Source organism: Ochotona princeps, chromosome 4 (assembly GCF_030435755.1).
Source record: "Ochotona princeps isolate mOchPri1 chromosome 4, mOchPri1.hap1, whole genome shotgun sequence".
In the NCBI taxonomy this organism is placed as follows: Eukaryota; Metazoa; Chordata; class Mammalia; order Lagomorpha; family Ochotonidae; genus Ochotona; species Ochotona princeps.
Window position 1 is genome coordinate 6,667,943 of NC_080835.1, and position 25,382 is coordinate 6,693,324.

Genomic DNA, 25,382 nt, shown 5'->3' on the forward strand with positions numbered 1-25,382 from the left:
TGCACTTCTGGGCAGTTGTGTGAACACCTCTGAGTGTTTCCCAGCTTGCTTGCCGGAGTGCGTGTCTCCACCTGCTCACCTAATAAACGTGTGCTGAGCATTTATCGTGTTTCAGTGTCTATCCATGGCAGGAAGGGGTGAACATTAGTGAACATGACATCATCTTTGACTCAAGGAATCTCTGGCCACATGCCATGGGAAAGTGAACACTTTTCTCTAACTCAGGGCAGCCCCAGGGAAGTTGGGAAAAAGAATACAGGGATGGGCATGGTGTAGTCTGTAGCATTTAGGAGCAGGCCAGAGGGAAATAGAAAACAATGATGACTAAGGAAGCATCACTTCTGTGGGGCATGTGGGCACAGAGAGTGTTCTTTCCTCTTGGGAGACCCTGGGAGAGAATGAGTCACCCACTGACACGACCAGTCCCCATACAAGCTACTCCTACCAAAGCTACAGAACTTGTGAATGGATGATGGCTTCAGATTAGAAATCTCTGAGAGCCAGAGGGTTAGTGCCTGGCTATTCATAAGAGGAGGACACAGTCCAAAGAGAATCTGCTGTGTCCATGGTTGTCACACTTCCCTTTGACCCTGAAGCGCTGCGTGGTGTCTACAAGTTTTGTTTGTTGCCTTGTTTCTGTTCATCAAACACAGAATGTGACTTTACTCTGGCAATACTCCCAGTCTCTGATTTGTCTAAGAAGTTGTGTCCTTGGTTCCTTACCCTTCTGCACCTGCATCCTGTCAACTGGAACCAAGCTGAAACCCCATCCGTTCTTTGGGAACATGCAAGGTTACGAGACCTCAGGTGGGTTTTATTTGCTAGAACTGTGCAGGTCTTAGGAATAAAGGTGATGAAAATGGGTATTTCTAAGGTAAATATAGGATGTGGACTATTTTGGTTCTAGGCCAGCCCTTCACACACCTGTTGTGTAAGCCAAAGTGCTGCTCCAGCAAGCTCTCTGATAGGGCTATCATGTGCACCGTCTCTGAGCAGAGGAGGGTAGAGTCAGTCTGCCCTTCTCCGTACCTCTTGCATGACAGCTGCGTCGCAGCCACTGTGCCAACTCCACAGGTTCTATTTCAGTCAGACTCTGATCCTCCACCACACCCGATACGCTGTGCCCAGAGCACCGTTCCTGACCACTGCAAGCTAGGGATAACTCTGACACCAGAGAAACACTGTGGGCCATCTAAGTAAAGGCACTTAATGGCCCAGCATGTTAGCCTAGCGGCTGGGGTCCTCACCTTGCAAATGCATGAACCCATATGACCACGGGCTTAAACCCTGGTGACCCAGCTTCCCATCCAGCTCCCTGCTTGTGGCCTGGGAAGGCAGTCGAGGATGGCCCAAAGCTTTGGGACCGTATACCCACATGGGAGACCCGGAAGAGGCTCCTGGCTCCTTGTCTAGGATCAGCTCAGCTCCAGCCGTTTTGGCCACTTATGCAGGGAATCAGCAGATGAAGATCTTCCTCTCTGCTTCTCCTCCTCTGTGTATATCTGGCTTTCCTTAATAAATAAGATGTTTTTAAAAATAAAATGAAATAAAGAACATAGGAGAAAATCAGCTGTTAGAAAATACTTCTGTCTTTCGCATATCCACATCTGACTTTCAAATAAATGTTAAAAAACAAGAGCAGAATTCCTAATCTAGTGATTTTTGGTAATTTTTTTTTCTTTTATACTTTCAGCCTTGATGTTCATGATGTTTAGGATTGTGTCACCAGTGGGAGGAACAAGGTAGTTGTCATTGTAGAAAATATTCAATGTGAGGGCACTATGTGTCAGGTCATAATGCAGGGCGTCTAGTACCTGATGAGACAATTGTGTATGCACCCAGGAAGATCAGACTTGCCCACATCAGCTCCAGTGCAAGCGGTCTGGGCAGGAAAGGTCAGGATAGTGCGGGTCACAGTGTGGCAACTGGGATAGGTGCGAGGCCCTAGTGTCTATCCTTGACATGACATAACCTCTGACTCATAATGCAGTCTTGCAAGGAGGGAGTAGAGTTTCTCAAACCTAGATCCAAAGCTCTTAGGGAATTTGTGAGGAGCTGTAAATCCTAGAGTGTAAACTAACTCCTGTGAAACCAAAGTCTTTTTTTTTAAGTCACAATACTAAGATCATAGCTTTTAAAGTCAACATGAATACAAGCCTTGAATTTTGACTCTTAGTATTGTCACTGCTACGTTGCATTGTTCATCTCTCTCTTTTGTCTCAACCGCGTCACACTGTGAACCATCGCAGCTCTGCTTCTTCCTGGATGATTCTTCCCATAGGAAGCCAAATAAAATATGTAGGGTTGATTTCCTCCCCACGTTCCTGACACAGAATTTATCACGCCATTTCATTAGCAATCAGCGTACTAGGCAGGGCTCTTGAAGTACATGGTCTTTGGTAACTGTTCCTAATGCTGATACCTCCTTCCTTTAAATGAGGTGACTCTTGGTTGGCTACTTGATGAAGAGCTGGTCTCCAGAAAGACCAGGCTGTGATTTGGAACTTGCACTCATTTCCAGTCAGCAGGGGTTGGAGAGGGGCTGGGGCTTGTCCGCATAATGAAGCGCTTATACAAGTCACTGAGCTATGGACTTTGTGGGGGGTGGATTCTAGGATGCTGAGCATCTGAAAGGTGGCTTGCCTGTTTAGTGCATGGAAAATCTGTGCTTTCTTGAGTTCTGTGGTCCCAAGATGAGATCTTGGTAACTTGCCATTGATAGCTCCCTTCAGCCCCATAGTTCAGGAGGCTTGAACTTTTAGTTGACACCTGCAGTGGGAAACGTCTTGCACGACTGAACCTTGAATCTGTGGGATTAGATAGTAGCTCCCGGCAGACAGTGTCAGAACTGAATTGAATCACAGGACAGTCAGTTGAGATTTGGTCAGTCCCTTCATACTGTATTAAATACAGGCATTGGAAAAACTGTTTTCTTCCTACCTCATACAGATCCTCCCATGGTCCCCTTGTGGAAGTGGAACTTGAGTGTATAGGTGGCAGGTGAATAACCATCCAGATTCTTTACCTCTTGCACAGGGATGACAAATGTGAGGACTGGGAGGTGAAGGAGTGGAAGAAACATCACCCAAAAAGTGTCATTTAGGTCCAGTGATGATGTCCACCTGAGGACCCTGAGGGGAAGCAAAGCAGGGTGTGGGTTGCCTTGCAGCCCTCTTCTCCAACTACAGACACAGTCTCCACACGCCCCAAGAGAGGAATGCACCACAGCAACACCTGCTCCTCTGAGGCCGCGCATTGATGATTTTACTACCTCACATGCTCTTGATTTGTATCAAGACCATTATTCCTCACCATGTATTTCCTCCCCTCATCCTCCTTAACTTGTGTCCCACCATCTGGCGAAGCTGAGCCTTTTTCTCTTTTGTAGCTCAAAATTCTATAAAAGCATCCGTCATCTGGCCTATCTTTGTCTAATTTTTGAGGAACCCTTGTACATAATTACCTAATGAAATCTAGATTTCCTCCTTTTCTTTTGTTTCCTGCCAGATAGTAGAAAGAAAGTCTTCCCATTTTCCATATAAAAGCAGTGACCCAGGGACACTTGGACTAATCGTTGTGCAGCTCTTGGTGGCACTGATGAGTAACTGAAATCTCACAACCACTCTATGAGTCCAGTTTAAGCACACCAATAGTTGAACAGCAGGTGAAGGGCAGTGCCACATTGGAGGAACAAGAAAATGAGTTGCATGCCCAGGAGAACGAGGGAGCATTGGAGAAGCTGGAGCAGAAACAGCAGACAATGTTTTAAGGAGAGAGCAGTTGTTGGGTTAAACATTGCAGAGGGCAAGTCACATCAGGATGGAAATAGAACCCTTTAATTGGCAAACTCTTCAGTGGATAGGGACTGCTCACAGAGCCAAGCAGCAGTGTTATAAAGGAAGGAAGCAGAGACAGAGTTTTACAACCACAAACACTGGTTCTTTTCACCATATGCCCATGTTTCTGGTTCCAGACTTGGCTGAGCTCACAAACTGGTAAATTCCTTGGGTATGTATCTGCCTACTCTACCTCTGTGTTTTCATCTCTGCAATGGTTGACTGGGGCACAGATCTCCAAGACCTCTTTATTCTTTTGCTCAGTTGTTCTGGAGAGGTGCTGTGGAGTAGGTGGAGTTTTGAAGATGGGTGGCTTATGAGATGATGCAGACAAAGCACAAAAGTTCATAGCCCAAGGAGACAGTGAACCGTGACCGAAGGCTGGTGTTGTGCGTAGGTTTGCCTGGATGAGGGCCTGCAATATGAAGACTCATAACTTGGGTTGTAGGCTGGGGGGGGGAACTATGACACTACAAGCAGAGTAGTAATTTCACAGGGCACGTGTCATTCTCAGGACATTCTCAGCTGTTCTACACCTGGAGCAGAAGCAGTTGTGTTAGAAAGTGGCTTTTCTGGGCCAGGCACAATATCCTAGTGCAAAATCCTTGCCTTGTAGGAATTGGGATCTCATAAGGGCACTAGTTCTTGCCCTAGCTGCTCTACTTCCCATCCAGCTCTGTTTGTGGCCTGGAAGAACAGTGGAGGATGGCCTAAAGCTTTGGGACCCTGCACCAACATGGGAGACCTGCAGAAGCCCGTGGCACCAGGCTTTAGATTGGCTCAGCTCCAGCCATTGCAGCCTCTTGGAGAATGATGGAAGATATTTCCCCCTGTATCTTTTTCTCTCTGTGAATCTGCCTTTAGAAAAGCATAAATTTTTAGTATCTGTTACTGTTATTTATTTTATTTTATTTTTAAAAACATCTTATTTATTAAGGAAAGCCAGATATACACAGAGGAGGAGAAGCAGAGAGGAAGATCTTCATCTGCTGATTCCCTGCATAAGTGGCCAAAACGGCTGGAGCTGAGCTGATCCTAGACAAGGAGCCAGGAGCCTCTTCCGGGTCTCCCATGTGGGTATACGGTCCCAAAGCTTTGGGCCATCCTCGACTGCCTTCCCAGGCCACAAGCAGGGAGCTGGATGGGAAGCTGGGTCACCAGGGTTTAAGCCCGTGGTCATATGGGTTCATGCATTTGCAAGGTGAGGACCCCAGCCGCTAGGCTAACATGCTGGGCCATTAAGTGCCTTTACTTAGATGGCCCACAGTGTTTCTCTGGTGTCAGAGTTATCCCTAGCTTGCAGTGGTCAGGAACGGTGCTCTGGGCACAGCGTATCGGGTGTGGTGGAGGATCAGAGTCTGACTGAAATAGAACCTGTGGAGTTGGCACAGTGGCTGCGACGCAGCTGTCATGCAAGAGGTACGGAGAAGGGCAGACTGACTCTACCCTCCTCTGCTCAGAGACGGTGCACATGATAGCCCTATCAGAGAGCTTGCTGGAGCAGCACTTTGGCTTACACAACAGGTGTGTGAAGGGCTGGCCTAGAACCAAAATAGTCCACATCCTATATTTACCTTAGAAATACCCATTTTCATCACCTTTATTCCTAAGACCTGCACAGTTCTAGCAAATAAAACCCACCTGAGGTCTCGTAACCTTGCATGTTCCCAAAGAACGGATGGGGTTTCAGCTTGGTTCCAGTTGACAGGATGCAGGTGCAGAAGGGTAAGGAACCAAGGACACAACTTCTTAGACAAATCAGAGACTGGGAGTATTGCCAGAGTAAAGTCACATTCTGTGTTTGATGAACAGAAACAAGGCAACAAACAAAACTTGTAGACACCACGCAGCGCTTCAGGGTCAAAGGGAAGTGTGACAACCATGGACACAGCAGATTCTCTTTGGACTGTGTCCTCCTCTTATGAATAGCCAGGCACTAACCCTCTGGCTCTCAGAGATTTCTAATCTGAAGCCATCATCCATTCACAAGTTCTGTAGCTTTGGTAGGAGTAGCTTGTATGGGGACTGGTCGTGTCAGTGGGTGACTCATTCTCTCCCAGGGTCTCCCAAGAGGAAAGAACACTCTCTGTGCCCACATGCCCCACAGAAGTGATGCTTCCTTAGTCATCATTGTTTTCTATTTCCCTCTGGCCTGCTCCTAAATGCTACAGACTACACCATGCCCATCCCTGTATTCTTTTTCCCAACTTCCCTGGGGCTGCCCTGAGTTAGAGAAAAGTGTTCACTTTCCCATGGCATGTGGCCAGAGATTCCTTGAGTCAAAGATGATGTCATGTTCACTAATGTTCACCCCTTCCTGCCATGGATAGACACTGAAACACGATAAATGCTCAGCACACGTTTATTAGGTGAGCAGGTGGAGACACGCACTCCGGCAAGCAAGCTGGGAAACACTCAGAGGTGTTCACACAACTGCCCAGAAGTGCATGCTACATGTGTATCACATATCAATCTAGGAGGGAGCTTGTTGCTAACATCCATTTTAAATCGTGTCTTCTTTTCTGCGGAGGAATAGTGAGAGTTCCCAATGTGAAGTCCCAATTGTAAGTACTTGGAGAGACATTTTCCACGATTACACAGGAAGGAAACAGCCTGGGGTATGAAAGCTTGGAAAGAGGAGGATTCTTTTCTTCTCTTTCTTTTCCTTTTCTTCTCTTCTCATCTCTTTCCTTTTTTCCCTTTTTTCCGTTTCTTTTCATTTGTTTTTTTTCTTTTCTTCCTTTTTGTTTTCTTTTCTTTGGTTTTCCAGAAGGACTTTTTAATTCCAGCATTCTTAGTGTCATTCAATTCTAAAATTCTCTCTTAAATTCTGAAAATTCACTCAATTTTATCTTCGTGACATAAGAGTCCGGCATTTTTTGGTCTTTCGTTGTTTGCCGGAATTTTCGGGTTGGTCATGTTCTTCTGTAAGAAGATACAGACAGAGACGCACTAATATGAGCGAAAGAAGGAGGGCACATGTCCTGGCCACTAGAAGCCCAATAGGATTTGCTTCGTTCACAGGCAGAAAGAGGAAGCTTCTCCTCTTTTCCCAAGAGACACCCCATCTCCTCCCTCTTTAGAGCATCTTTCCACTCATGGAAGAACATTAGGACTCACCTTTATTGTTAGACTTTCCAAACAACCATCGTATACCTCCTACAGCAGTGGCAGCTGCTGCACAAGCAGCAACAAAAATAACCACAGGAGCTACCTGCAACTAGAGCACATTGAGAGGTCATGAGCACTGGACTGGCTCTGTCATGAGTCAGCTCACTGGCTCCATGGAAGTCCCCTGTCCACTCCCAGCTGCATGGGGGAACACATCTCACTTGGATTGTGAGGTGACGTGTTGGAGCAAAATAGCCTGATGTTCTTAGAATTGTATCTACAAATCACATTGAATCTGGAATCAAAACATTAGCAAGAAAAGATGGACGATGGAGTAGATCAATCAACCACCTCAGCTATATGTTTGCAGCGAAAAACTGTACAAGGAAGACTCTAAGATGGACTATGTCAATCAGTGGACTCTGCACCAGCCTCATCGTACCTGTACTTTTCCTGATGATATGTTTGAGCTTCTAATTGATTGAGGTGAAGCTCTGCTGGCTCTGCCCTCAAACCTGAGAGGGCCTCCCTAAGAGGCTTTTGAACTTGACTGGACAAGTGGGATGCTGGACTCTGTATGGTGTGAGCTTTTAATTAGGGAATCTCAACGGAACTTGAGCTGTGGTTATGCATCAAGGTGAAGGAACTCACCATGGGGGAGGGGTTTGGGGTGAAGAGGGGAGAATCCCAGTACCTATGAAATTGTGTCATGTAATACAATGTAATTAATGAATAAATGAATAGGAAAAAAAGTAAATACAAAGTATTTGAGGTGGACTAGAAGAAAAAAAAAAGCTATCTAAAACTATGAGAAAAGATGTGTTTCTTGAACTCACAGAGTTCAAAGTGTGTCACCAAGAGAAAGACAATCACTGTTTAGGGAAATGCCTTGGAGGGCTAATCCCGGGGCGTTTTCTGGAAGAGTGGGTTTGGGGCAGAGAAGTGACGTCACCGTCTTCTTCTCGGGGTTGCTCTGGCTGCTGCATTAGCAAGGGCTTGTTAGGTGCTTGGAATGGAGCAGTTAGAGCATGTTGTGGGGAAGTACGAGAGATGTGGAGGCTTGGACCTGTGTACTTGGAGACTCTGGGGGAAGATGGTCAGGTTCTAGATGGGTTTGGAAGCAAAACCAGAAGGATTGTCTGACAGGTTGGCTGTGGGGTGTCGGGGGAAGAGTGCCTGTGATTACCACAAGGGAAAGCAAGGAGCTGCTGTCAGTTGGAATGAGGCACAGCCATGGGAGGGATCGGAAAGGTTGTCATAAGCAAAATGGAGTGGATCCTGACAGAGTCCGTCAGTGAAGCCAGGAGGTTACACCTGTTTGCCTGATAGTAGTCACAAAGACTTGGCTACAACTTCCTACTATGCTAAGGCCACCAGAAACTTATATGAAGGGCACATCAATGAGGACAGCTGCTCAGGAGCTGCCTGCTCAACTTCAGGCTGGCATCAGCCTGGTTATAAATCGCTGTGGCCAAATCACGGTTTCCGTGAAGCTGATGTAGTCTTTGTCATTTTTGCCTTTCAAACATCCCCTTGCCTCAGTCCTCTCGAATGTGCCTGAAGTTTGCCATGGCATGCAGGTTCTCCCCGCAATGTTCTGTTACTGCCCCCTGTAGTTAGTAGTAAAGGGTTGGGTTGCGAAGGGAGATGTGGAGTCCAGATTGGATAAGTGGCTTGTGCTAGATTTCAGCGAGGGAGAGACATGGCTGGAACTATGACTTTGGGAGTGGCTGTTTTACGGAAGATGTTGGAGCCACTTGACCAGATGAAATAGAAAAGGCAGTGAGTAGAGAGAGAAAACAAGCAAGAGGCTGGAGAACTGAGACAGGCATATTTGGAAAAGAAGAATCAGCAAGGGAGACAAAGACTCGCTGTGGGGACCAGAAGCAAGTGCAGTCCACTGGTTGAGGAATGATCTGGGTTTGAGAGAATAGCAGGTTTGTGGAGAGGAGAAGGTAAAATTTTGATTGACATGGGCTCAAGAGAGAAGAGAGAGTAGGAGGCAGGGGGCTTAGGCAAGCCTTTATTCCTGTTAGTTGGGTCATCAACTGGAGGGAGAAATAGAAATAAGGAGACTTGCTGTTCAGGAAAAAAAAACCTTATCTCTTTCCTTTTAAAAATGTATTCATTCAGTTATGAGGCAGATTAACTGAAAAAGAGGCAGAGATAAAGAGAGAGAGAGGTTGCTTCCATCCACTTGTAATTGTAAGCTCAAACAGCTCCACTTCCTAAGGACTCCATTTTGCTTCTGAAAGTATAAAATCAGCTGCTGTGATCCTTCCCAAGTGAAATGCTCACAGTCCCTTGCCAGGATAACCTGGAACTGCCTGAGAATAGCCCAACGCCTGGCTAACCCCGAATTTACATCTTGCTTGGTTCACCCACGTGGGAGGTAACCTTTAATTCCTGAAGACAGACATTCAGTTTCACTCTGGTACAACAAAGCAAGACAAAATAACCCCCAAACTTCCCAAAGTAAAGGTTCAGGTCATTCTGGCCCCTTGTAAGCCCTGCCCCATCATAATCTGGGACCAACACTACATATTGTATGGGTGTGATCCTTTTTCTCACATGGAAAATGAATAAAGCCAATCTTTGCCAATTCCCTAGTTCTCATGCAATCTCTGACAACCTGTGCCCTTGCCCCACCAACTAGCTTTTCCCTCACAAAATGGCTGAGATAGCCACAAGTGCATCAGGCCAGACTTGGGAGCTGGGAACTCCATCCGGGTTTCCCCCATGTAATACTTTGGGCGCCCTCTACTGCCTTCCCAGGGGCATTAGTAGGAGGCTGGGTTGGAAGCAGAGATGGTGGAGTTCAAGCAGCAGCTTAACTATTTGTCACACCATCTCCTGGAGGCATGTTTCTCCGCTAAGGAAAGACTCCAGCAGGTGGGGGAGGAAGTGATTGTTGGGTTGAAAGAGGTAAGGCTCTCCTGTCAGCAGGCTTAGGTGATCTGTAAAAATGACTCCCTATTCACTTGATCCAGAAAACCCCTCCAAACGACACAGATCCCAAAGTTCATGTCTCTCTCTTTCTCTCTCTGACTGCCCTCACTCTCTGTAACTCTGCCTTCAAGATAAATGAGTGAATTTTTAAAGTGGGGATTGGGTGGCCCTTGTGGCATCATGCAGCCACATCCTGCAACGCTGACATCCCATAGCAGAATGCAGGTTCCAATCCCTTTTGTCCTGCTTCTAGGCTAGTTCCATGCCACTGTGGCTTGGGAAAGCAATAGATGGTGAGCCAAGTCCTGCACCATTGAGGGAGAACTGGAGGGAGTTATGGGCTCTTGGGTACAGCCTAGCCCAGCCCCAGGCCCGTGTGGCCATTTGGCAAGTGAACCTTGGATGCAAGCATGTGCACACACTTTCTCTGTTTAACTCTGCTTTTTCAAATACATATATAAAGAGGACCTAAAAGAGAGAGACACACACACACACACACAGAGGGAGAGAGAGAGAGAGAGAAATTCAGAGCTGCATATTGGCATCAAAAATACCCAGAAACTTCCCAGGCCTCCCAGGGTATATGTATCTGAGAAGTCATCAAGCACCTGAAAGACATCACATTGAAGAAGCAATGGGTACTTCTTATAGTGGTGGGGGACGTTTGCTTTCCCAGACCAAGCCGTGGCCTGGACACACCCATGGTAGCTCCAAAAGAGTGCTTCAAAATGCATAAAGTGATGCTGAACTGATGGGCTTGGAGACAGATTTTCTAGTCATTGAACATATCAGGGCAAGCCAAACACCCATGGCAGGCTGTTGTTCCTACAGAGCTCACGGTTGGATTAAGCGAGACGTGAACTTCCGGTGCCTCACTGACCTGATCTTCTCTGAACAGGATCAGTTTGCTCCTACGCCTAAAGAAGAAGTGGCACAGAAGAAAAGATGATATCCCAGAAGAAACTGAAGAAACGAGAATGCATGGGCCCACGGACAAGTCAGTACAAGGCAAAGAAAACAAAGAGGTGAGAGTAGAGGAGTGTGTAGAACTGTAAAGAAGGAAACAGATGGGTCTGTGGTGGTGGGAAGGAGAGCTTGAGCAGGTGGAAGAGGATGACTCAGTTGTGAAGATGGAGAGGTTGCATTTCCAGGGCACTCAGGTAGTCTGCAGGTAGACAGCTTCAAGACCAAGGCCCCAGCTCCCTCTACACACCCTCCTCCTTCCCAACACCTCAGAACCGCAGTCAAATCCCATGACACAAAAAGTGCTGCCCACCAGCAAAGAACGAGTGGTCTCCTGTGGAAAACAGACTTTTAATTAGTAAGAGAATTTGTGTGCAAGCTTTCCAAACAAGGGCTGGTTCTCACTCTCCCCAACACCAGCTTGGTCCTTCTAACCAGCAGTCACCCCTCACAGATTTGCTGTGTCAATCAAGAGGCACTTACCATCATGGAACCAAGATGAGTGCCGTCAGGCACCTGCACTGATGGAAAGAAAACATAACCAGGACCAAGTATTTTTTTTTATATAGATTTTATTATTATTGGAAAGCCGGATATACAGAGAGGAGGAGAGACAGAGAGGAAGATCTTCCATCCGATGATTCACTCCCCAAGTGAGCCGCAACGGGCCGGTGCTGCGCCGATCAGAAGCCGGGAACCAGGAATCTCTTCCAGGTCTCCCACGCGGGTGCAGGAGGACCAAGTATTTTTAAGGCAGGTGCTACAGCAAAGCCAACCCGTCACATGACTAGTTTGGGGCTCTCAATGTATCAAAGTCCCTAACACATTATTATGATAAAATTCATTGCTGTGATTGGCTGAGTTTTAGTTTTGTTTTCCTGTAGCCAAAGCATTTACCAGAAATGCCTCAAGTGAAGTTTTGGTCTCATTTTCAGTCATGAGTCACAAAGTGACTCATGGTTTCCAAACTAGATGCCCACTGACACCTCCAGCAATAAAACCTCTCAACTCCTTCCTTTCCCCTGCGGACTCAGAGCTGAGCGATCTGTGGACAAGATCAAAGCTGCAATCTGAATCAGGCCAAAGCCTCAGTCGGGGTCAGTTACAACAGTTGTGTCACTGTTCACAGAAACACCAGTCAACAAGGTCAGCACAGAGGAGAAACATCTTCTGGCTCATTTAATCCTCACCAAGTCCTAAGAAATAGATACATTTCTCATCTGTGCAATAATCCCTGTGTCCAGGACCATTTAGGGCTTGTCTAGATGCCATGTCCCATCTCCAAAGGTCACAGCCACTATCTGCATGCGTATAAAGCTGGTTGTCAACCCCATCTGGGTTTCAACCACTGCAGAGGCAGCTAGGGAATATGGACAAAGCCACCTGCTTTCCAAAATGCTTTCCAACATGCCCTGGCCCAGGATCAGCATCATACCTGCACATAATCACACCATCTGCAAGGGAGGCTAGCAAGACAGACTGGTAGTATAGCCTTGTGTCCAGTCACTATTTTGTTCCTATGAGCTAGTGGCTTGTGGAGCTTGGCCAGGCTCTGATACAAATAGCTGCCATGGACAGTTTAGAAAACAGCATGTTGAGGCCCTGAAGGGCTACATGCTCTTCTAGGATCACCCAACAAATGATGGCGCCAGGATGGGAGCCCTGGGATTCTGACTGCAGTGTGTATCTGGTCACAGTTGCACTGTTGTGCACACACACACATGAGGATTGAGTGAGACCGAGAGAGAACAATGTCTGGGTTTTCAATAAACAGTAGGTGTAGCTCCTGAATATGGGAGGGGCTAGGTAGTGGGAGAGTCTTCATTCCTAGAAGATCCTTGAGGTGGTGATAGGAGAACACAGTAGTGAGTGATTGGAGGGCAAGTTTGAAGGCTTCTCTCATTAGTAGAGCTGCTGCTGCTAGAGTCCACAGCATGTGGGCAGCCCTTGGGTGCAAGATCCAGTTATTTAGATAAATAGGCCACCAGCTGGTGACTTGGGTCCAGAGGTTGTGCTAGCAGGCCTACGTTGATTTCTTACACCTCATGTGCTACCTGGAGCATTACCCTATGCTCGGTGAGGGTGATGGGGTTCCTTGAGTCCAGGCATACCTAGCTGTCCTTGGCCAGTCCTAAATGTTCAAAAGACGGGGCCGCCTTGCTGTCTGGGCCCCTGCATGGTGGTGCCAGAACTGAGCCAACCACTGGGCAGTCACTCTTCCAATGTTCTCATTGTTTACAGGCTGGACATTGCCCTTTAGGTGGATGAGGGTTTTGGCAGTAGGTAGACCAGTGACCCTCCTTACTGCATTTGAAGCAGGCACCAGGTGGAGTGGACCTCTGAGTTCCCTGCTGACTCACCAGCCTCAGGGCAGCTACCAGGGTTTGGGACTGGAGGGTTAGCTTCTTCTGTAGCTTAGCATCCTCACGGGTGTTGAACACCTTAAATGCAATTTTCACCAGGTCTCAGATAGGGGTCTGGGGACCCGCCTCCACCCTCCTGAGCTTTTTCTGGATGTCCAGAACAGATTGGGTGGTAAAAGTTTGCCAGTATCACGGCTCTCAGGGGAGACTCTGGGTCCATCTTGGTATATCTCATGAGGGTCTCCGTCAGCCGTTTCAGGAACTTTGCTGGATTCTCATCGGGGCCCTGTATAACATTCCGTAACTTATCATAGTTAACCACTTTGTTAGAGACTGCCTATATCCCAGCCAGGAGCTGTCAGATCATGCAGGCCACATGGCTGCAGCCCCGCTGACCATCCTGATATCCCCGGCTGGGAGACGCATCAGGAACTGCATCTTTCCCCAGCAGGAGTGGCAGGTCTGCAAGGCGTTGCCAGCCCACATGATCCTGGGCTGCCTGCCACATGCAAAGTCACCCCTCCGAGGTTAACGAGGACATGAGGATGGTGTGTATATCCTGCCAAGTTAAATCATAAGCTTGGGAAAGATGTCTAAACTCTTTGATAAAGATGTCCGAGTTAGCAGAATAGGAACCCAGATGCTTCTCAATCTGAGAAAGGTCTTGGATGGAGAATCGGACCTGTACGCAGACTCTTCCCTCTGCTCCAGCCACCTCCTACAGAGGGCACACACGTCCTGCTGAGGCAAAGGGAATGGCAGAGTCGGGAGGGAAATAGCGATCACAATTTTGCCTCGGGGACCTGCGGGTGTTACTTAGGCAGTAAGGGCATGAGAATGGGTACAGGAGCTGACTGGTGAAGGAGACAAGTGGAGAATGGAGCACTGGAGGCCTGAGGGATGGATGCTTGTGTGGGAGGCAGGGACCAGGGACCTGGAGAGATCTCACAGATGGAGGAAGGGAGAGTTCCTATAATGTAGGAGGCAGTGCAGGAGGCAAGGGAAAAGGAAAGGGATTTGGGAAACCTGGCATCGGTACGGGAGGTGAGGCCGAAGTAACCTGTAAGCATGAACTTGACTCGGGTGGGGAGAAGCAGAGGTTATCTGGAAAGGTGAAGTCTGGGCAGGAAGAGAAGAAGAGGGAATCTGGGAACATGGCAGAGGAACAGGAAGTGAAGAGAAAGTGACAGTGCAACATGGCAGCCACTCAGGAAGTGAGGTAGAAGTCACTGGCAAACATGGTGTCTGAGCAGAAAGTGGAGAGGGAGTCTGGGAACATGGCAGAGAAACAGAAGTTGAAGTGAAGGTGACATTGAAATCCAGTGGTGACTTAGGATGTGAAGAAGGAGTCTGGGAACATGGGGGAAGGGCCAGGAGCAGCGAAGTGGTGACTGAATAGGAGATGACCTCGGAACATGGCGGAGGGACTGGAGGCGTACTGTATGCAGTCAGATGGGCCAAAGGCTCAGAGAAAGATGGAAGTGTGGGTAGCGAAGCTGGCAGAGGGCAGAGAAGGAGAATGGGGAGGAGAAGAGGGATTTGGGGTGAGTCCTAAAAGTTGCAGTGCCTCAGAAAAGGTATGGTTAGGTGAAAGTCCTAGAGATCCTTGGGAGATGAGGAGGGCTTAGCCTAGGCCAGGAGAGCCTGTGTCGTGAAACAGGAGCAGCAAGGGAAGGGAAGGAAAGGAGATTCCAAAAACCTTCTACATATGGATTTCCAGACCATTTACCCTCACGACAACAGAAATTACCCAATTTGGGGAGGATCTGAAAGTCAAACGTGCCTTCCCCTGGCCATTTGGAGCCATTGTCCAACACTTATTGCGGCCAGGGCATGATTGAAAAATGGACAAGGCATTTCGAGCGTCAGTCCTGGACCAGAACCAGAGTTTTAATATTGGCAAATAAACACCCTAAAGGGGTTTGGGAGTGATGGGCTCGAGAAATTTTCTTACCCATTCTGTTCTGATAAAGTATCTTGCTCCTAATCTAAACACAAAGAAAGTGTCCCTGCTTTAAGATTCAGACTAGTGGGGAACTTAGTTCCCCATGAAAGAGGGCTGGTCAGTGGGGGGATGTCTCACGTTCAACTGAGGGCCCTAGATTGGTAGGAGTTGATCAATGACCAGAACATCCCCCATCTCGCTAAGGGCTCAGGATAGGCAGACAACGAGTACGTGGTTTGGAAGCTGTGTAGGAGGTTAGGGGGAACTTTTTCAGAAAGTAGGAGGAAGGCAGAGGGGCTTACCTCACGACTGTCATTTAGTACCCAGCAAAGGCCTTAGGGCTCGTGGCACAGAGGTGGGAAGAAGAGAGGGGGCTCAACCAGTTCAAGGAGCCCTCACACCTCTTCCCTGGTTTTGGCACAAACTCTTAGATGACGACCACTGACTGCCCGCTGGTGGAATACTATCAGCAAGTTGTCCAAAAATCTAATGGAAGCTTTATTGGAAAATACACTCCTGGGCACCCTTTGCTTAAGTGGGGGAAAGAAGGAGGAAGCGAAAAGGGTGGCTGGGATACATATTGGGGAGTTTTCTACCCCTCTGGACACAGGGCCTGGCTAAGGGACTGCCTATGCCCTAATTAGGTAAGAAATATCTGTTGTGTCATTGGCCACCTGGAGTCCCTCCAGGCTGGTGACTTAACTAGCCCCTGTGATCACCTGCTCCTGGCTGAATCCTGGACGAAGTGCTGGGTCTGGAGTGCACGCAGCCCCTCAGCTCCATCAACAGTTGTCTATCCCACCAATCAGAACAGAGCCTGTGGGTGTTCTCCATGGATATAATGGTAGCTGTCAGGCTCAGCACTGACCTAGAACCCAAAGTGAATGCAGCGTGGGGAGCCTCCATTGCTGAAGCAGCAACAGTTCTGGAAAACAAAGCTGGTGAGTGTTCTGCTCACTGCTTAGTGGCAGGGCTTCCACAACCCAGCACCCCTACAAATTCAGTCTTTCTGATTTCATAATCAATAATTGACACTTTCCAGTTCTTTTACAGTCCATCTGGGAGAGTTGCATGGGAAAGGCACAGAAGCAATATCTTTATATATCTTATATATCTTTATATAACTCACTTAGAAAAATAGATTTGGTTCAGGAACAGAGTTGGGATGAAATTCCAAATCTCTGAATGGTTCAGATAGGGTTAGCACAACTCATTCCTCTTTCTTTGCTCCTGTATTCAGCAAGAGGTATAATTAGTCTGTTTCTGGACACAGATCAGTTCAATAATCCAACTGACTTCTTGGAAAGGACTGAGAGAAGGGTAAGGCTGAGTCAGGCTTGCCATCTGTTGTTGTCTGTTGTTGTGGGCTAAGGAGTTGGTTAGCACTCTACAACTCCCCTTCAGCAGAATACTGATTTGTCCATTTAACCAGAATGCCCCTTGCTCACTGATGTTTTCTCTTGGCTGTTGTCCGTCCATTGGCCATCACTCTCCTCCTTGGCTACAGATTCCCTCTTGCCCACTTTGAGCTTGGAGCTGAGCCAAATCTTTTCCTTCCCAATGAAAAATACCATGGCGGTGTCTCCTCTCCCTAGCCCCAATCTCCTTACCATGCTTAAACAAGCATCATGGAGGGGTGGGTGTTTGGCACATTGATTGAGGCTCACCTCCCATGTCAGAGTGCCTGGTTCAGGTACTCACTGCTCTCTTTCTAACCCAGGTTCCTGCTGAGGTGCATGCCTGAAGGAAACAAGTGATGGCTCAGGTACTAGTGTCCTGCCATCCACATGGATGACATGGGTGGAGGTGCTCACTCCTGGCTTTGACCTGGCTCAACCTTGGCTGTGAAGAGCTGGCTGTTCATCTGTCTGTCTTTCAACAAATGAAAGAAGTCTGTTTCTGGAGCTAAATGAATATTTGTCCTTTTTTATTAGTAGTAACAACTAAGTATATTTTCTTCTTTTATATTTGGGCAAATGCAATTTCTCTGCCCACCATAATCCCACGGCCCCCAACACCTTGTCTTATTCATGATTCCATTTGGCTACTCCTGATCATCACAAGAACAAACTGCTTATGTGCCATGTGTCATTTTAGTGCATTAGCAGTCTAAGGGGACAGGAACTCTGTGGGTAGTTCAAATTTACAGTTGACAGGCACAACTTTTGGAATTCTTTCCTTTGGCACCTGAAGTGGGACTGTCCCATGGGACTGAACTCATAACCTGTGTATTCTGACACCAATATCCAGAGTTGACGCTCTCATCTGTTGGTGTTGAAGAACTGGAGATCTGCTTGGTATGGGAAAATGATGTCATCAGAGAAAACCACACATCCTGGCCTTTGGTTCAGTATGGCCTATGTTGAAGCTAAAGTAGATGGAGATGTACGGCTTTAGTTTTTGAAAGAAAATCTACCCACACTAAAGTTGAGAATCTAGTTGAGCAGAAAAACCAGCTCACGAATTTAATTGTACTCAGGATCGAAGGCAGATCAGAGTCCCACTGCTCTCAAGGAGCAGGGAATAGTTACAACTGGAAGATGTATAGAGTAGTCTGATATGTCTCAGTTTGGGATTTGCCCTTTTATTTGGCCTGTAACTATCTGTTTCCAGCCTGTTTTTCAGCTTGTAACTGCCTGAAGCTCAGTTGATCTCACTTGTTAATTGGTGCATGGTATTTGTTCCAGGAATAAGTGTTCAAGTTATGTTCTGTCTATATATGTACCAAGATGGCTTATACTCATACAATTGTCTACATAGGGAAGGAGGTTAGTGCACATTTACATTGTTCTAGAAACTCTCCCTTTTGCCCAGCCTCTGGGTTTTGAGAGAGTGACATGGATCAAATGCTTCAGCCCTTTATTTTTCTTTCCGTGTCTGAAACGGAGGAGAGGGAGCTATCAAAATACATCAGCACTTGGGGATGGGGATGGTCCTTTGATAAAGCCTTAGAGACCCCAGTGTAGAGAAGCATGCTCTGAGGGTGGTACTTGAGCAGGTTCGATAGTTCAGAGAAGTTGTTGATTTCATTGCTGCAGGATTGAGAAAATCTTTCCAAGGGCCACTGGTTGGCAAATCCACCTTAGTGCACACACGGATCCAGGAAATGCTGTAAAGCTTGGCCAGGTGACTGGACCAATCTGTTCTGCTTTTTAGCCTCTCACGAGGCAGTTAATGCCCCTGCTGGCCTAGATGAGCTGGTTGTCATATGTCCCATTTACATCTGGGCATGTTGTCCACTGCACAGGCATCAGCACCTGAGGAGTTCCAGACTTCACACGTGTACCCCAAGGTCGGACAACACATCCTGTGATTTTCCCTGTGGCCAAGGTCTGAGTCTAGCAGTCCAGTCAGGGAGTCTCCCAGGAAACCTTGCCTGAGGGTAATCTTTGTCTTAACTCTTATGGCACCAACCAGTGAGGATTAGATATGGTTGACCACCTACACCAGCCAGTTCACATCAACTTGGATGCAGCTGCCTAGCCCAGCCAGTCCACCATAGACCTTGTCCTCATACATATCAGTGAGTACTAAGACCTCACTAGGGAGATCCTCAATAAGCCCCACCAGCCTGCCTCCATCCCGGTTTTTGCACATGCTAGTCCCTGTTGCACCCTAGCTCAGCCAAGCTCACATTTCCTCTGGTTCTCATGCATATCAGTGAGCTACAGCTTAGCTCAGTCTGCCCTCCCCCCAACCTGGCCTTCACATATGTTGACAGATACCTCTGCTTTGTCCAGCCTGGCCCACCCCAGCTCTGATTGTTGTGATCACCAGTGATAGGCACAGGCTAACATGATCTATTTCCTAGGACTTGGTGAGGATGAAGTGAACTGGAAGCTGTTTCTCCTCTGGCTGAGCAGGGATGGCATGGCATTTCCGCAAATGATGACACAGCTGCTGTGTCTGTCGCTACTGAACCCCTCTGCATGATTCTGGCTGCAGTTTTGCTCTGGGCCCCAGATCTCTCAGCTGTGAGCTCTCTGCTGAAGGGAGAGCGTGAGTTTTTTGTACTGTTGCACTGATGATTTTGTTTTTATTTTTTTTTTCTCCCAAAAGCTAGGGCATGAGCAAGAAAAAGAAACAAATAAAAGCAGGCCCTTTTACTCACAAGAAGGCCATGCTGTTCTCTTACTTCCCAGAGTATCACAGTCAAGGTTGTTTCAGGACTGACGCAGTGACAGCAAGTAGGGCACCTATGAATTTATTCAAAGCACAGATCAAAGCAAGATCACTGGGTTAACCCCCACACACCAAATGTGGCTCTCCCGGCTAAGAAAAATGATATCCTTTTGCTTTCTAATTGCAGTTGACATTCATGCTCATGGTCTGCCCCTATGACACAAGCAATTTGTTGAGAAGATCAACTGGAAATTTTTCTGACCTATCCAACCAATAGCACATCCCGCTTCCACCCTACATTACCCAACCTAGACTCAAATCCTGCAATAGCTTGTTTCTCACTTTTGCTTACTGAGACATCTCCAGGTTTCCCATAGTCAACACCTGGGAGTATGTTCTCTCTTGTTGCAACTAGTGCAAAACACAGAGTGGTCTTTTGTTGGAGGATAATGTTAAGTACAATTGATATATAGTACAATTTGCCTTAGATTTCCAGTTTGACTGATTCTATAATATACAATTACTATCCAAAATAGTTCCTCTGTGGCCCTCTGTTGCTAACCCCTTCATTGTGCACTCAGCGTTGGCTTTTCAAGAGACACCATGTAATGCAATGGAAACTTGTTTAGTCTACTTTGAGTGGCTTTTGTTGTAAAAGGAAAGAAAACCTGGAATGTGGAGTCACAGGAGAATATTTGGAGTGATGAACGACTGTTCAGTCTCCACCAAAAGAACCAAGGGTATTACTGATGTTCTTCAAATACTTATGCCTGCTTATTAGGACTGAGTACTTCCAAAGGATCCTAGCAAAATGGCACTAAAAGGTAAATTGATTTTGGCACAGTTTTTTTTTTACACTCATTCATGGTTTAATATGCATTTTCATAAATTTAATGCATGGGTTTCATTTTTGTACTAAAATAAACTTAACTTTTTAATCCAACATTTATGAATTTTTTTATTGTAATTTTGCTGAAAATCTTTACATAGTTAATTATGGTAAAAAAAAAAGGTTTGGGGGTATAGGGAAGTGGGTAATAGTGTTATGTCCATATTGTTTCCGTCATGTATCTGAGGTAAATGGGGATATTGAGGGAAAAGCCCCACCCAGGTTCCCACCCACCCCAAGTCCCGGATGTGGGGCATGCTCCAAGATACTTGCTCAAATGGTTTTAATAGTTCTCCAGTTATGAATTGCTGCCAGTTTCGCTCGATGAGGTCGTCCACTGATTGACACAGTCCATCATAGGGTCTTCATTTGCCCAGTATTTTGCTGCCAACATATAGCTGAGGTGGTTGATTGACTGGCTCTGTCCTCTGTCTTTTCTTGGCTAGGGTTCTGAGTCCAGCAGTTTGATTGGGGAGATCCCCAAAGAAACTTTGAGGTATTCCCAGACCAGATTCTTGTATTTCTAGCAAGCACAGGGCCCGGCACAGTCCATCACCACGATCAGCTGGTGGTTTCAATTGCTGGATTGGTTCTGTTTTCAGTCCTGACTTGCACTGGAACCAATGGGTGTTGCAGTCCAGCCTGGTTCTGCCCAGCACATACTCGGCCCTTGCATCAACCAGTGAGAGCTGCAGCCTAGTCGGGGCGACCCACAATAACCCCCACCACGCCCGCCCCCTACCCTGGTTTGCCAGTGTGTATAGCAGACTAGTCCAGTCTGTCCCATATCCTATCTGGCTCTTTACTTGTCTGGATATTAAAGCTTAGTTCCATCTAACCAACTCAACTATCCAGCCGTCACGGATGTTGTTGAGTGCCTCTCTGTCTAGCCACCCCAGCCCCCATCCTAGTTTTCCTAGTGACCCAAGAGGGAGGAACACTCTATTTCCCTCCCAGGTCTCTCTCAGTCCCACCCGGTTTATGCACTCTTCGGGTGGTTCTGTGGTTTGACTTGACAGAATTAGCCCCCAGTGCCAGCTTCTGCCATCTGATGCTGTGGCTAAGCCCAAACATCCCTCACTCACTCTAATTTATGCTTGCTCCAGCAGGAATAATCCCCCTAGCCTGGCTTTTCCCTGATCTACTTTATGTGCAGCGCACCGGTGTTGTAGCCTTGCTTAGTCTGGTCTGTCCCCATTCCAGCCCAAGCTCTCCAGTGGGAGTAGCTGTCTGGCAAGGGAACCAGCCCCTTAATCCCCCCCGCAGGCTCTGCCCCTCCCTTCCTGGATTTCATGCTTGCTGGTTGGGTGCTGCAGTCAAATCCAGTACAGGCAACCTCACCCCAGCATTCCATAGTGTGCACTGGTTTTGTCGCGACCAAACCCGGCTTGACCCACACTCTGTTCTGGTGATCGGATTTGCCAGTGTATGACATGACCTGATTCAGCCTGGTCTGCCCCCAACCCATGCCAAATGTATGCCAGTGGGAAACTTTCCATGGCCTATTCTGGGCTGTTTCCTATCATGCTTCTTGCACTTACCTGCAGGGACTATGTCCTGCCAGAGGAGTTGCCCAGGCTCCTCCATCAGAACCTCTCCCAATGCCAGATTTTGCACATACCAGGGGGTCCATGAGCCAGCCCTATTCAGTTCACCTCCTGTCTTAGCAGGAACTGTGGCTTTTTCTGGCTGGCTTTCACCCCATTCTGGTTCTTGTTGTTGGATGTTTCAGCCCAGTCATGGCTCGTCCATACCCATGTACAGCTCTCACATGGCTCAGTAGGGGAGTGAGACCCAGCCTAGTCAGTCCCACATCCACCCTGCTTCTCCAGGACACCAGATGATGTTGGGGTCTGGCCTGGCCTGGTGTGTCCAATCCCAGCCCACACTAGTGCCTCGGGAGATTGCAACTGTTTCCTAGATAGAACGCAGCCCCCTGTCCAGTACACACGCCCCTTGGTGGGAACCTCAACCCAGTTAAGGTGTCCCCTTACCTCCGCAACTGGGCCTGTTCCTAGCCATAGATCATGCGCCTGCCAGTGGTTGCTCTGACTCAGCTTGTCTCAGTCCCTCACTTGTCCTGGCCTCTGCCTTAGACAGTGTGGCTTAGTGTCCTTGACTCAAGTAGACCAGTAGGTGCAAAAACATGGCTCAGCATGACCTGTGCTCCATGCTGGTTTCTAGTTTTGCTTGTAGGCTAAGGTTTGCTCAGTCCTGCCCAGTACATTCCATTCCATTATCAATTTCTTCAAAGGAAGAGTTACCACCATTGGGAATGTTTAGGATTGACTAAGATCCCAGAAGCACAGTGGGATCAACCTGGAGCTACCTAAGCAGCGATTCAGACAACCAATACCCCAGAGCTCCCTGGCCGGGCTGCCAGCAGGCAGAGTCTGGCGCCAAATGGCGCACTGGCCTGGGGACAGCTCACCATGTGCACATGGTGGCTGGAGTTGGGATCCGAGCAGGATGCCCCATCCTGGAGCCCACCAACAGCCCTCGGGCTGCTGGAAGTTTAAATCCCCAGGGCTAATGTCGTGCCCCTCCCCAATCCCATTCACCACCCAATGAGGGCGGTGGGTGGGCCCCAGACCTACCCAGTCACAGAGACTTCCCTCCCCCGGTGTACTCACCCCAAAAGGAAGCAGCCCCTGATTCCAGGCAGGTCCAGGGACAGCTCACCACGTGCACATGGTGGCTGGAGTCAGGATCCGAGCAGGACACCCCTTCCTGGGGCCCACCAACAGCCTCCCGGCTGCTGGAAGTTTAAATCCCCAGGGCCAAGGTCGTGCCCCTCCCCAATCCCATTCACCGCCCAATAAGGGTGGTGTGGGGCCTCACACCTACCCAGTCACAGAGACTTCCCCTCCCCGTGTACTCACCCTGAATGGAAGTAGCCCCTGATTCCAGGCAGGTCCGGGGACAGCTCACCACGTGCACATGGTGGCTGGAGTTGGGATCCGAGCAGGACACCCCTTCCTGGGGCCCACCAACAGCCTCCCGACTGCTGGAAGTTTAAATCCCCAGGGCCAAGGTCGCGCCCCTCCCCAATCCCATTCACCACCCACTAAGGGTGGTGGGTGGGCCCCAGACTTACCCAGTCCTGGAGACTTCCCCACTCCCCGTGTACTCACCCCAAAAGGAAGCAGCCCCTGATTCCAGGCAGGTCCGGGGACAGCTCACCACGTGCACATGGTGGCTGGAGTCGGGATCCGAGCAGGACACCCCTTCCTGGGGCCCACCACCATTTATGAATTTTTTGAAACACCCTCACATTTCAAGCATGGCTAGGGCTGGCCGCATGGTGTATCAGGTTACTCCTCCAATTATCCGGGTGCTGGTTCAAATCCTGGCCTCTCCACTTCCAATCCAGCTCCCTGCCTGTGGTGTGGGAAAGCAGTGGAGGGTGGTTCAGGTCCTTGGGTCCCTGTACCCAGAAAGGAGACTCAAAAGAAGCTCCTGGCTTGGTCTAAGCTTTGGTCTTGCCCAGCCTTTGATCATTGTGGCCATTTGAGAAGTGAACTAGCAGAAGGAAGTTCTGTATTTAAGATCAATCAATCAATCAATCAATCAGTCAATCAATATAGTTTTTAAAACTGCTTCAAACCTATTCTATCCATCAAAACTATCCTTTAGAAACAAAGGAGAAGGGAAAATCAAGATGGTGAGTAGGGTATGGACATGTCTTCACAGACCGAGAATCATTAGCCAAGGTGAAGCAGAGAGGGCAGATTCCAGGAAATAGGAGAGGACAGGCAGACAGCAGAGGGGAACCTGCATTCTAATGGAAACGGTGGAGACAATGGCATGGTGTTGCCATGACCAGATACCACAGCGGCAGTCAGCGAGTGGCTAACTGTGTTTTACTGGCAGGCCAAGATCCACCAGCAGCCAGGTGGGAAGCAAATTTCACCCGTGGCTCAGAAGGTGAACCCAAGCAAAGAACTGCCTGTCGTGCTGCTTTGTTTGACTTGACCAGGAGCAGAGACAGAGCAGCAGATCCCAAACAGGCAGTGTGAGAACATGGTGGTTTTCACAGCCCAGACCCCCACCAGAGTCGTATTGGGCACCATTTTGTATAGGAAAGCAAAGGCTGTGGGCTGGGACTGTGCATGCACCAAGCTGGGAGCAAACTCATTTCTGTTTCAGTGCATTGCACCAACTTGGTATCCTACAGGTTCCTCCCAAAATAGGTCTGGGTAAGCCCCAGACCTAACAGCCAGCAGATCCAGAACTTCACCAGTGGCACAATGGGCACCATTTTGTACAGTGTCAAAGGCTGTGAGACTGGAGGGATAACAGTGAGCGGGTCATGTGGTGACCTAGGAGCAAACTCACTTCCAGGTCAGTGCATTGCATTAGTCCCACAGGAAAAATAATACCAACTTTTGAATCCTGTGGTTCAAAATATGTCCAGGTGGCCTTGAGGCCTAACAGCCAGCAGGTTCTGGCAAGATCAGCACCACCAATGACCTAGTTATTTAGGACGCCTGGTGTCTCCCTAATTCTGAGAACTGCTCAAATTGGAAGTGGCAGAAAGGTTGCACAGACAATGGTGCTGCCACTGCACAGAACCAGAGGAGGTGAAGATTGGTGGTGGAAGCCCAACACAAGAATCCAAACCTGAAACTTACTGGAGAGAGTGGCACAAGTGACTGGAAACAAAAAACCGAGTACCAAAAGCAATCAGTAAAACTGATCTGTAGACCTGTGAGTGACATGCTTAGAAACCTGCCATAGGGAGAAGAATCGGATAACCATAAGTACAATGATCAAGAGCAAAAGAGGAGACAGAGGCACAATGAATATTACTGAAGACTCCCTTGCAAAGGAACATTGTTGGGGTCCGTGCAGTGGGTGTGGAAGACAGGAAGGTATGAAGGGTATTGTTCCATTGCAGGCAGGGCCGCAAGGAACCCCCGCTGCGGCAGGGCTCGGGCGGGATGTTGCTTTGACCACCTGAATGCAGCCCGCTTCCCATTGCTGGACACTGGACTTTCCCACTGAGTTTCCTGTAACCTATCTAGGCATTGTCTGCCCCTGCAGGGTTAACGTTTAGTATCTATGCGAGCTTGAATGTTGATGTTGCTGATATTCGCTTTTAGCAAAAAGGTTTTTACCAATTGCTGTAATAGCTGCCTTCATTGGCAATATACTGATCAGGGGTGTTAACTCCCCCTTTTGATCCTATGCTAATCAGAGGC